Raw genomic sequence first — 13,268 nt, 5'->3', positions numbered from 1 at the left:
GCCAGTTTGTCTGATACTCAGCAGTTTGTTGTTACCTAATCAGTGACAGAAGACTCGGACAATGCAATGTCTTCATGAACATGCTACCCTCTACCGGCTGATTGCATGACAGTGTTGAGGTCTGCTCAGGCAAACGCAAGCCAAAGACAGATAGGGAAAGCCATCCTATAGCAAACATCCATCCAGAGTTGCTTTTTCTAAGTTTGCTATCAATTCCGAGCTCGTTATATTCTGCCTAGAAACAGAAAACGTCTTTTAAAGGAACAAAGATGCTCTGACGAGTGCAGAACACTATTCCTCTTCTAAAACAGGTGACAAAAGCACAACAGCTGAAGGATTATGTTTCATGGATAATGATATTCCCTTTTTGAATGTTTTTTCTGCCCTGTCATCCTCTGAAGTCAGGTTAGGGATACAAATATATATATATTTGTATATAACAGGTATTAATAACAGGTACACTGAAATGTACATGTCTGCCATGTGTACTGAGGGGTTCATACGATACCTACTGAAGGCAACACAAATATGTATATTGACTCAGGTAAGTGTGGGATCTGAGCCCGAATGATGCTTATTTCCAACAAAGCACTACTAGTGCTGTCCAGGCTGCTAACTTAGTTATTTAAATATCAGCTAATTATTAACCTTAACAAAACAACACCTCCCCTCACCAATTTAGAAACAGATTTCCCTAACAGCCTGGAAGGTTCAGATATTCAATTACCTACGTAAATACACACCTCTCTCTAAAGAAACTCCTTGTTCCAGAATCTAGTTAGTGCTTCTAAACTACAATATGTAAGTTTGTTAGTTGCAGAATTCCAGTAGCTGGACAGACACAGAGAGCCACCACGCGGTAAGACTATTATTCTTATAAAATAAAGAAAAAAAGGCTTCACTACCATATAACCTTAACTCTGATCAAAACTCTGAAAGATATTTTTTAAAATAAAAATTTTAAAGGGCCAGAAAAACCAGAGAAAAAAACCCACAGACTAAAAAAAGGTTTTAAAGTTAATATATATTACTACTTCCTAATCCAAAGAAAATTCAGATCTGTATGCAACTTAACCATAACTGCGAATTCCACCCATTTTTCCCCACTGAAACAAAGATGCAACAACTCCAATCCTAATCAGAAACATTAATATAGTAAATTCTCATTTTAGAGATTTGGAGAGAAAACCACGTAACAAGATTGAGACAACTAAATACAACATTTCAAAGAGACACATAATAGTCACACTTAAGTGATCAAACAAAAACTTTTCATTAATCAGGAACTTGCGTGCTTCTATGTCTACAAGTGAGACTCCCAGAGACTTGGAATATTTGTAAGTATCAGTTTGTTTATTTTTTATTTTTAAGCACTCAGGGTTCTTGCATGAATTTAAATACATGAAACCACAGTCACAGAAATACCATTAAGTTGAACACCAGACCTCATTTCATTCAATCAGTTTTATTTTCCATAGGGCTTTTTATTTTGATGTAGTTGTGTTGAGAAGAGAATCCAAACTATTCATGCCTTAAACTGATGAGACTAAACACCCTACTAAACAAAGCAGTTACTTCAATCAGATACTTGCTGTTGTATACTCCTAGTGCTATAATTCTTTAGTTTAACGTATTATAAATTCTTCTCATTAAAGTATTAATAACCTAGTCTGTTTTCAGCACTAGCTATTTCTCTTTGCTTTAACTGTCCCCAGGCCTGAGCCCTTGCTTGCAGCAAAAAAAGTGCAATCAACACAATTCAAATTTCATGCTGTCTTAGACTATAGTGATCTACAGAATCAATTAAAAAAGAAAAAAAAAAAAGAGACTTTCTTTTGCACAAGTTTGACTACATTACACTAGACTATTCATCTGGGCATATCCAACTGCTTATCACCATCAGATGATTTCAACACAGGCAGAGCACGTCCCTCACAGCCGCTCCTTCTGCCTCTAGCTTAGCTTACATTGCTCCTTTAATGCATGACTTTGTGCATCATCACTGTGACATAACATTGTGAAGAGCATCCTATCCTCAGGCTTAGAAATACTTTCCCACAGGTATAAAGTGTTTGGAAAGCTCCTAACTGCATCTCAGCTAAATGCCAGGATGGCACCTGGTGCCCTTTCCTAACAGCAGTCTTGCTTTCAAACTGCTAAGCCATTGGGTGAGGTGTTGCAAATGAGTGCTGACTGTGGTTAGAGAAGGCTCCAACTCGAAGAACAAAGTTTAAATACAGTCAACAGCAATTCTAGAGAGGTACTAGTGACCTTCTACACCTTTTCATCTTGATCAAATTACAACTAAACTTGGTCATTGCCAGTCCAAAGTGCCTAAAGCTCATTCAAGACAGCTGATTTGTGAAATATATCCTCTTCAAACATCTAAAGTATCATGGAAGAACAAAACATTTCCAGTAACTGGTCTTCAACAGAAAAGGAAGTTCTTTATCTCTGCCTCGGTTCCTCTGGGACTTCCAAACCAAAGCACCCATTCCACCCCTGTAGGACAAACACCCAAGACCAGGCTTTTTTGGACTCAACTTTCCACAGGTCCATTCCCATCTCAGCGTCAGCTCCTCTCAACACATGCTATGCCACTTGGAGCACACTCCCATTTCTTCTCAGCCCGCAATATTGATACATATTTGACTATCGAGAAGGGCAACAGAAAAGCAAGCAGGCATATGGATGACATTTCTTGTAGAGATCCTCTTCTCTAACAGCTGAAAGGGGCAGGTGGGAGAGATCTGACAAAGCAGAGCGATGAGACTGTATCAGAAAAGAACGACTGTGCACATTGGTCCTCTCAAAGGGAGACGATGCTCAGAGGAAGGGCAAGGCTTGGGTCCCTGAATGCAGAGTTAAGTTTCTGTTTCCACCCATGATGCGGAAACATTAGTTTGCCTAAAAGGTAGGGCAACATGAATGAAAATGGGCAAGTTAATTTCCAGAAAGCTCTTACTAGAGACTTAAAACAGCCAGAAGGATCCCCCAGGCACGCTGCCTGTGACAGACACTGCAACCACCACACTTACGGACCAGGTTCTGACCCATCCTACTGCAGATAAAACGGTAACCAAGATAACACATTCAGTCATTCATAATCACCGAATTACAAAATTACTTATCAGAAACCTGACAAATACTCACATCTGGAAACAAACAAATTCAGATATTAACGAAGTAAAGTATTCCCTGTTAAAGAAATGCCTTCACTAGGCCCCTCTGAACTTACAAGTACTACAGTCTAAGACAGACACGGGTGGAAGCCAGTTGAACGATAGGCTGAAATAGGGCCCTTCCCGTAGGAAAACCAGTTTGCATTTTGAGAAAGAGCTTGTCCAAGTGATCCATTGCTGTGCAGAAACAGGTCTTGGCTGATACTGGTTCATTTCTTGGCTGAATTGCTACCAACTGGTACTTCACACAGTTCTTTTAACTGAAAAAAGCCAGCAAGACAGGAAGTCAAAGAAATAAAAAAGAGCATCAGAGGTACCATTCAGAAGCCTTCTTCAGTTTGCTGGTAAGAAAAATGAGGGTGCTTTACCTCTCCTGGAAAGAGATAAAGCAGTCACCCCAGCTACAACCTAAGTTAGGGCTGACAGACCTGACAAGGCCAGACCACCAGCATTTCACTATCAACATCTAATTGTAAACTTTTGGATTTCAAGTGTTACAATATATGTCCTGCAAATCAGAGGACAACCCTCTTCCCTAATTGGGAATGCCAAAGTCACCTGAATTCACATTTGCAGGTATTTGAGCTTCTTAAATCTAGGATGGGCTACCACCTTCCATTCTGCTGTGCAACAAGGCAATTTTGTCCATGCATTTCTAGCTACTTGATATAAAGAGTCATTAGTTCAATGGATGCCACGGCAACAGAGAAAAAAACATCTCTTCTTGGAGCAGCCATCCATCCCCTGGAACCCTACTATTAAAAGTTGATTTACCATGGATCACTGAACCATGAAAAGTAAACCATCAAGGAAGAAAGTGAAGGTAAAAGACAGAGGGACCTCCGGGATTTGAATGGACCTCCATAGAAAAGGAGGATTAATGCTAAGCAACATTTGTGCTGTGTAATTGCAGCTACAAGCGTTTGTGGCAAGAAAAGAAGAAAAAGATGAGTATCTCTCACCTCAAGTATAAATTGGTATAAATTGGATACTTGTGGTCATCTCTCCTTCACTGCACTCTTGCATGAGGGGCCATCAATATGGAGAGGGAAAGCTAAATATTTATCTTGAAAATATCCTTTTCCTTACAAGATCCAGACACGATCTTCATGAGTCTGAAAAAGATTTAGGAAAAACGAGATTTTTGGAAAAAACTCAGTGTAGATCTCCTGGGACATCTGTTTTTTTTCTGCCTATGATATGCTCTAGTATTACACGTTTTCCCCCACCCATTCCAAGAGGAGTGGAATCATCAGTTGATCTGTGATCTCGAAGATGCAATACAAGGTCTCGGACTGCAAGTCCAAGGAGGGATGTCACTTAGCAGTCAACACAGCTGCCACACAACCAGTGCAGGAACAGCTGGAACTAGTTGACAGCACCTCTAAATTTGAAAATGCACAGATCTTCACTCGTCTGAATCTTCTGCCATACAGAGATCTCTTCCACTCCTCTTTTATTCCCCCTTTGTGCTTTTGCATCACCATTTGACAGCATGGCTCAAAAGCCAGTCTGAACCTGCAGGTCCAATGTGGGAACCAGAAGCTGAACAGGATCTTGTAGGTGTTCTGACAGGCCTGTCAGCATCAGGAGCAGCTGCAAATGGAAGCATCAGTATCAAACTCCTTGGTGCCCAGCAGCCTTCTGGCATGCTTTTCTGGCTGGGAAGAGGAGAGAGCAGCTAACCCAGCAAAATTTGGGTGCTCGGACATCCCTCAAACCTATAGAGTCTACTCTCATGCCTTCTAGGCACAGAGAAAGCATAGCTAGCACTCTGTATGCATCTGCCCTAGCAGGAAACATGCCTATCTATACACTATTTCTCTGTATCTCACATGAGATACAGAAATGAAATCCAGCTTCTATGGGATACCACACAAAGGAAAAAAAAAAAAAAAAAAAAAAGTCCTTTAGTGTTCTCCTCCCCCCTCCGTTACAGAGGACATCATAAACAAATTTCTCTGCAGAGCCTGGTGCTTGATGGTTCAAGGCAGAAGCCTCGCAAGGCATGCTAAAAGGAAGAAATAACAAGGATAAAAGGAAAACAGTGGATTGAGCACTAGCTTATAAGAAAAAGCAAAAGCCACAGCCTGTCAAGAGAAGAAAGATAGAAATGTATTAAACACACACACCCTTTTTCACTTTGCAGGACAAGGAGCCAGATCTAAGTATTTATTACTAGTGCAAAAATGTCTCTGCTCTCAGGTGCCTGGCCATCCAAAAAGTGGATAAACAAACCGTCACTTGAAAATATATCTTACATCTTTCTGTCAAGAAAACTTAAGCCAAGGATATCTCAGCATTTTTGTGTCCTCTGATACTTTCCCAGGCAATCCCTTAGCAAGTGACTTAGTGCACTACCTCCCACAGTCCTTATTTTCACAAAGCAAAATGTGAGCTTTGCCCAAATCATGACTGCATTATTCTACTTGATTCTCTTAAGCCATTGCCTATCACACCAAGAGGAGAGAAAGAAGCTTCTAGTCTTGTAGATAAGAGAGGAGCATGTTGCAACCTATTTGCCACATGCCATTTCTTACTGTCCATCCAAACATATCACTTCTTATAATACAGTTCAGACAGCCAATTCATCTCCTCTACAGACTCAGCCCAAGGAGTAAACTATGTATCAGACTCAGATTTATTCTTTTCTTTCTATATCTTTTCTCCTTCTGTCACCACCTCCTGAACTAAATACAGAGCCAATGGAGTCCAACCTCCAGTATGTCAGAATTTAAACATCCCAATTCTTAAATAAAGACCCTTTTCATAGAATCATAGAGTCATTAAGGTTGGAAAAGACCTCTATGATCATCAAGTCCAACCATTAGCCCAACACCACCATGCTCACTAAACCATGTCCCTAAGCGCCTCATCTACATGTCTTTTAAATACCTCCAGGGATGGTGACTCAACCACTTCCCTGGGCAGCCTGTTCCAAGGCCTGACCACTCTTTCAGTGAAGAAGTTTTTCCTCATGTCCAGTCTAAACCTCCCCTGGCGCAACTTGAGGCCATTTCCTCTCGTCCTATCGCTTGTTACTTGGCAGAAGAGACCAACCACTACCGCGCTACAACCGCCTTTCAGGTAGTTGTAGAGCACGATGAGGTCTCCCCTCAGCCTCCTCTTCTCCAGGCTAAACAGCCCCAGTTCCCTCAGCCGCTCCTCATAAGACTTGTTCTCTAGTCCCTTCACCAGCGTCGTTGCCCTTCTCTGGACACGCTCCAGCACCTCAATGTCCTTCTTGTAGTGAGGGGCCCAAAACTTAACAGAAAAGTACTGAAGATCCACCAAGCTACTCACTGCCTGTTAAATATGAGTTATCCACATGAACAAAACAAGTAGAAAACTAGCACTGCCCTGTCTACGCCGGAGGCTTCAGCAGACTTCAGACCTTCTCACTTTATTGGATGTTGTACATGAGTAGAGAAGAGAGCAAGCAGATACATGGGAGCAATCGTTCTGAGGGACAAGGCAGAACCCGCTAACACCTTTCTTAAAGTCTAGGAGAGTAAAGAAAGAAAAGCAGCACGGACCTCCTTGAGTGCAATTAATTATTTTTCCAGAATAAAGTGATTCACACAGATTAGAGAAGGGGTTTTTGGTTGGGCTTTTTTGGGTGGTTCCCCCCACCCCCCCCAAATCCTCAGAAAGAAAGTTCAGTTCCTGGCTGGTGGCAGATGGGATGAAGAGACCCTCTCTTTCTTTGTACTCGCACCTATCAAAACAACACAAAAAAATCCTTCTATTAGCTGCAAGTTCCTCACCAACAGTCATGTCAGTGCAAGGACTAAACCACCCAGACTGTGATGGTGGCAGGGGAGCAAAACAGCTGCAATGAGCCACCTAAGCCCAACCATCAGAGACAAGAAGCAGGCAGTTTATTTCACATGAGCTTTTCCCTCTTTTCAAGTTGATCCATAACTTGCTGACAAGACTTTTTTTTTTTTTCTTCCTTTTTTTGACTCATGCCACAGAAGCTACATCCACAGCCCCAAGGTGGATTAGGTCCCTCAGAGCTTAACAGGAAGGCTGACATAATTAAGTGCAGCCCTCATTTTCCCAAAGTAATCTACATCTAAGCTGCATTCCTCTGAAGTTATAATCTCTCAGCATTATTTATAAGGCAAAGAAAACCATACTTGTACCAAAATACAATACAGTTCTTCGTGAGAAATGTAACATTTCCCTTTTATATTTTTCTTTCTTCAAATATGCAATAAACCACACACAAAATACTACACGGAATATGCCCCATTGACAGGAATATTTTTAAGGAAAATAAAGTGTCAAGACAGGGAGCTCAAAATACATTAGTCATCTGTTTTAGAGGGACCATGCTTCACTAATACTGTCAAGTCTGTTGGTTAAGATGAAGAAAATCCATTGGAAATGCATTTTCAATAAGCATCAATGGCCTTGGTAAGTATCTTTTACAGAAAAAAAGAAACAGAGAGGAATGCCTGCTATGTTTCTGGCTGACTAATACATTTTTCAAGTAAACAGTGTTGTGTATTTTGTAATTTAAACTGTCAAAGTGGTGACTGTACAATTTGTCCGTACATAAAAAATGATCCTTTTGCTTAGGGCAGGGGAGCAAAGTGGAAGTCGCGTGGTCTAACTGACAGTATTTTGCATGGTATGGCAGTTATGCATCATCTAAGATGGCACTAGCAGTCCCTACCTTATTCTTTTACTAATTTAGATTTTTAGAGTTACACTCTTAAAGTTAAGAGTCTTGACTCAAATGCAATCAAGTCTTTTCACAGCACATACACCTATTGACTGCACAAATTAATTGATACAAGAGATTTACCAGCCAGTCTCAGAGTAACTCTCTCTCATATCTTTTACACACTACTTAAACATAGGAAACCCAAAATTCTCATCTTGACTTCATTGTATAATCATACTATGAATAGAAGTGGGATAATGATAAAGTCCCTTTTCCTCCTTTCCAAAATTTCATTTTCTTTCTCTATTGAGGCATAACATGCTCTGCCAGACAATGAAACTGCAACTACAGTATTTCTACTTCCTCTAACACTGAAGTGGCTTTTGTAATTCAAACCATCTGTTTAAAACTGTTTTATGTTCAACATCTTCACTGAGCATTTTAGGGATTATAATAACAAATGACATCTGTTTTAAATTTTAAATGTGGTTCAGTAAAGCACATCCAAACCTGAGGCAAAGAGCTCAAAGAATATTTAATTTTCTTTTTAACATCGCTTGATAATCAAAATTACTCTGCCTGCCTAGGAAAGTCTCTTTTGCCAAAACTTTTCAAGGGGAAATTTGACTGTGGCCTGCAAGGCGCCAATAAAGCATCAAGTGTCCTAATACTTGAATGTACTGCAAATCAGTTACCCCAATCTCAGCCTACACAATTTCCTCTGAATTATCCTGTAAACATGGGAAATCGTATCCACAAGTCTCCCAGGCACAAAAAACTACTTGAGAACAACTGACAACAGGACAGCATTGACTAAGAGAACAAGAATACTTCTTTAAGAAATGATGACTGCTTTGAGGCATGAAAGAGAAAACAAGAGCGTCACCCTTTGGTAACACTTGTTAGCCAAGCGGAGAAAAAATGAAGAGTAGAAATTCAGCATTACATCTGCTCAGTATGCAGGCAGCTAGAAATCCAGAACTCAGAAAAAGCAAAGCCCAACAACAATAAGCCCCGAGTGGTTTTGCTGCCAATCAGCTATTTCACTGGGGAACAGCATGTGGGGGGGGCCTATGCCTGTTTTCAGAAGGTGTTTGCAAATCCTCTTGGGTATTTCTTGACTTCCAAGTCATTCACCAATACTCTATCAGCAAGTCTTCTTCAAGCACTACTGTTCTACAGCTTAATATCATATTTTCATCTCAATATGGACTGTTTAATTCTTTTTGTGCTGCCAAGAGTGTCTTGCATTACTCAGATTTCTCTATTCTTGCAAAAAATAAGAATTTTTTTTTTCCTGTCATTGTTTTTTCTTGCCCTGTTTGGACATCTTGTAGACAGATTTTTCATATTATAAGTTTCACGGGATACTTTTGGGGAAAGAACATCAGCCTGAGAGTGTCTAACAGAACCCAGCCCACTGACTTCCACGGCTGCTAGGGTCAAGGGACCAGCAGCACTTAAGAGAATGCAAGCGAATGGAAGACTATGAATAGAAGTTTGCCACAGCAGTCTTGATGTCTCATTGGAGCCCTCCCTGGCAAACCAAGGCTGAAGGCCCCTTGAAATTTTTTAAAGAGATTTGCAATAAAACTATGCAATAAAGCCCATGCACCAATACAAGCAGCACAGTTCTTCTTCTTAGCAATAAAAGGGACAAGGATCAAACTCTTTAAAGTCATACAACAAATATTAATGAAGAGCACAGAGGGAAAAGGATGGAAAAAGAACAAAAAGAACAAAAGCTGCATTGAGCTTTGCAAAACAGCTTGCAAATATATTCTGTATACACACAGAGAAGAAAACACCCTTTGACAAAAAAACCAAACAGTGCTTAAAGTATGTTCCATTGAAGCTAGTATGAATAAGGAAGGTTTAAAAAAGCTGACAGAAGTTGTTTGTCTTTTATTAAGTCACATTTCCTTATTGATATGAACCATTACAAATAAACAAGAATTATGTCAAATAGTAACAAGCCACATCTGTTGAATCTTGCACATAAGCCTCTGAATGCCAATTTGCCAATAGTTTCAGTTTGAAGGAAAAAAAAAAAAGGACTACAAGACAACCTTCTAAGCATACAGTAATACTTTCAATAAAAGGAATACAGAAGTCAAATAATCAATTTGTAGGCTCCCACACTTTCAAAAGCTTTTTTTTTTTAAAAAAAAGAAAAGGACTTTGGAGCTTTTGAGTTCAAAAGTACTACTTAATTATGCTAGCCAGTTCAATATAATGTATAACTGAATACGATTCAGCTGGCTAGCATAATTGATATTTCATGTACCTTTGCCTACCAAACTTCAGTTTCACAGCAAAGTTGACACAGACAGAGGTAAGTTAAGTTTCCCACTGAGAACAAAAACTCATTTAAAGCCTGAGGTGAACACACATAAGGAAGGCAATCCAAATCGGAGACGCATTACACGACACAATTCCCGGACGAGCACAGTTGAGAAGAGCAGCCTGCGAGCGCAGAGGGGAGCGACGGCCAGTGCCCTCCCGGGACAGGGACAGGGACAGGGCCAGGCAGCCCCCACCCGCGGCGGGCGGGCGGGCGCTCTCCAGGGTCCTGCACGGCTCCCGGGCCCCACAAAGCCCTTCGTGCTCGCGGGTGCGACCCGGCACTCGGCACCCTGACAGACCAAGTCTCTGGGAAATCCCACCCTGAAAACATGCTGTCAGGAAGTGCTGCTACGTCATAAAGAAATAAGCACAAGGGAAAAAAATTCTCCAGTTCCTTCAATCACCGAGTGAAACAAACTATTCAACAAAACGGCAACAGCCAAGTTGTAAAGCGCAGAAAAACACTAAAAGGTTGGATTACATCACCTTCAAGAGAGCATTCAAGTTCGCAAGTAGCCACGTAAGTATATACAGTATTTGTGCAAGGATACTTTGAGGTCTAGTAAGAAATCTGTATGCAAAGGAGTCACCTCCTCTTTACCACTAGCAGCCATAGTCGCAAGGTGTTCACATAGAAGGCATTTTCCTAAGCATGCATAAGACACAAACCCCACTCAAATTATCAGTTACTGCAGCCTGAAATACTTACATTCTCTTTAGAACAAAGTTATTTTTGGTCCTACAGCAATCTCTACTAAAAAAGTAATTAACGTTCATTATTGTTTATGATATATCAACTTGTAAACACCCTCTGTTGAAACCCTGTGAGCTTACATTTGTTTTTAAGACAAAGCCAAGCCACTTTTCATTTCTGTAAGACACCTTTATCTTTCAGCTGCTGCCTGACCCTAATAACTAATAGAGCGAGGAAATGATTCCTGGAAACAATCAGTATTCTGCCTCTTGCCAACACGGGGCACTGCTGATTTAAAATGAAAGTTCCCCACCACTCAAACTTTTTTGGCAGAAAAATGGCAATAGCTTCATTGTAAAAAAAAAAGCTCAGAGAGCAAGATGAAAACTGTTAGACAGACACGCAGAAACCTGGAGAACACAGATGGGCAACATCTCTCCAGTTCTTATATTACATCTTTCCCCCAAAATGGGGAATCATTTGTAGTTTCCTGATCTCTCTGCTGGCAAAAGAGGGGAGCGATACAACACTGGCAGGTAGAAGATTCCAAAGAGATGACAATTACTATTATGAGACAGACACCAAATACAGTTTCCTGTCAAGAACACGAAGGCAAAGTCTACCTAACTTAGTACCTGCTCTCAGGTACACAACCTGTCTCAGGACACAACCAGCTAGTTTTGAGATGACAGAAAAAGTCTATTATTCACTTCTGTGTAGCTGTTACTCGCCTGTACCCTACCATCTGTAGAAACTTGCTTGTAATTAAAAGCATGTTTTCCAAAATACTTAAGACCAGCAAGGCAAATATCAGGTATTTTATACAAAAATGGCTGTCACGGGAGTAGTGGTTAAAAGAACAAGGAGTCTTCGCAGTCACAGATACTTCAAGGAAAACGAGGCCAGTACAGCTGCAGAGAGCTGTCCTGTCCTCTGCTCCTCCCCACTTATCCCCATGCCAAACCTCTGCCTTGGGCTGGCACAGCCATCTGTACAACTGTACAGTCAAGCAGACTGAGAATGAATTCAACTGAAAATAACCTCAAGAAAAAAAAAGGAAGGAAGAGTAAAGATAACTTTCTTGTAGTTTAGTTCCCCAATCTAATTCCCAAAACAAACCTCTGCATTGACACCAGGACAGGACTGCATCTCTTCCCAACAACAGTGCTAACTCAGCATGTTCAAAGCATGTCCTCAGGCTCATACTTTGTTCTCGGAAGCCTGCACCTCACCCTAGTTGTATTCATTTTATTAACACCATAGTTTATTGCATGACGTCTTCCACAGGCTGTCTCAAATCTCTGTTATCATATTTCCCCCTTATATTTGAACATAACTGAAGAACAGCAGGCTGTATAAGGAAAACACAAGGGTTTTTTTTCAAAACTGTGCAAATACTGAAGAGGAATAAGATGAAGCAAGCAACCCTCAAAAGCACAGAGCAGCAGCATGGAGTCAGCATAGCAACATCTCTGCAAGTTGGCCCATGCTTCTGCAGTGACAGGAATAAATAAGACGTTTTCAATGTCAGGATTAATTGTCTTGACCTCCACAAAGCTTCAATAAAAGACACCTTAACAAATTCAGGCAAAACAGCTTTTCATTTGAATTTAGTACCTTTAGAACTCAGAACACAAGAATGACTTTACAATGACCATTTTCATACTTCAGTGCACTGTTTCCCTTCCCCAGGTACACTGTCCTTCACCATGATGAGGCATGGTAAGGCATACCATTTTAGACAGAGTGGTCTGTTACCCTCTACAACAGCTTTCTGTGCAGCTTACATTTCCAGACAACACACTCCATCTTCCAGACTAGGGTGAACAAAGCCCAGGCAATTCAAAACTCTAATGTTTGTGGTGTCACAAAAGGTCCTACCTTTTATTCCCAAATTATGTCTCCTCACTCAAATGTGACAGCATTTTTTCCTATCTATTCATTCTCACAAAAACATAATACACATATCATGAAGCTTGAGCAAGTTTTCTAAAATACTCCTTAGGCTCTGAGTGTGTTCACTCACTGTATCTTCGATGATAGGCTTCCAAATATCCACTGTTCACAGTAATGCTTCAAAACAACAGTTTTAGAGGTAGAAAAACACAGCCAAACTTTGATTCAAAGGGATTTGGGGGGTTTGTTTTGTTTAATTCAGGTCCTCATCTGACTTCATGGGACATTATCACATTTTTGTGGCTGAAAATATTCCCCAGAGCCCCTTCACACTGCTGTACTACTTTTACTTCAAATCCCAATTTAACAAACACTTTCTAAAGTCAGTTTCTCTGGGTAAAGCTACATCTGTACTTAACACACAAGTAACTATTAACTACTGATATAAGCTATTCTCACTAAAAACCATGCCCTT

This window comes from Fulmarus glacialis, unplaced genomic scaffold (assembly GCF_000690835.1).
Source record: "Fulmarus glacialis isolate BGI_N327 unplaced genomic scaffold, ASM69083v1 scaffold45941, whole genome shotgun sequence".
NCBI lineage: Eukaryota > Metazoa > Chordata > Aves > Procellariiformes > Procellariidae > Fulmarus > Fulmarus glacialis.
Note: the sequence above shows the minus strand (reverse complement) of the source record.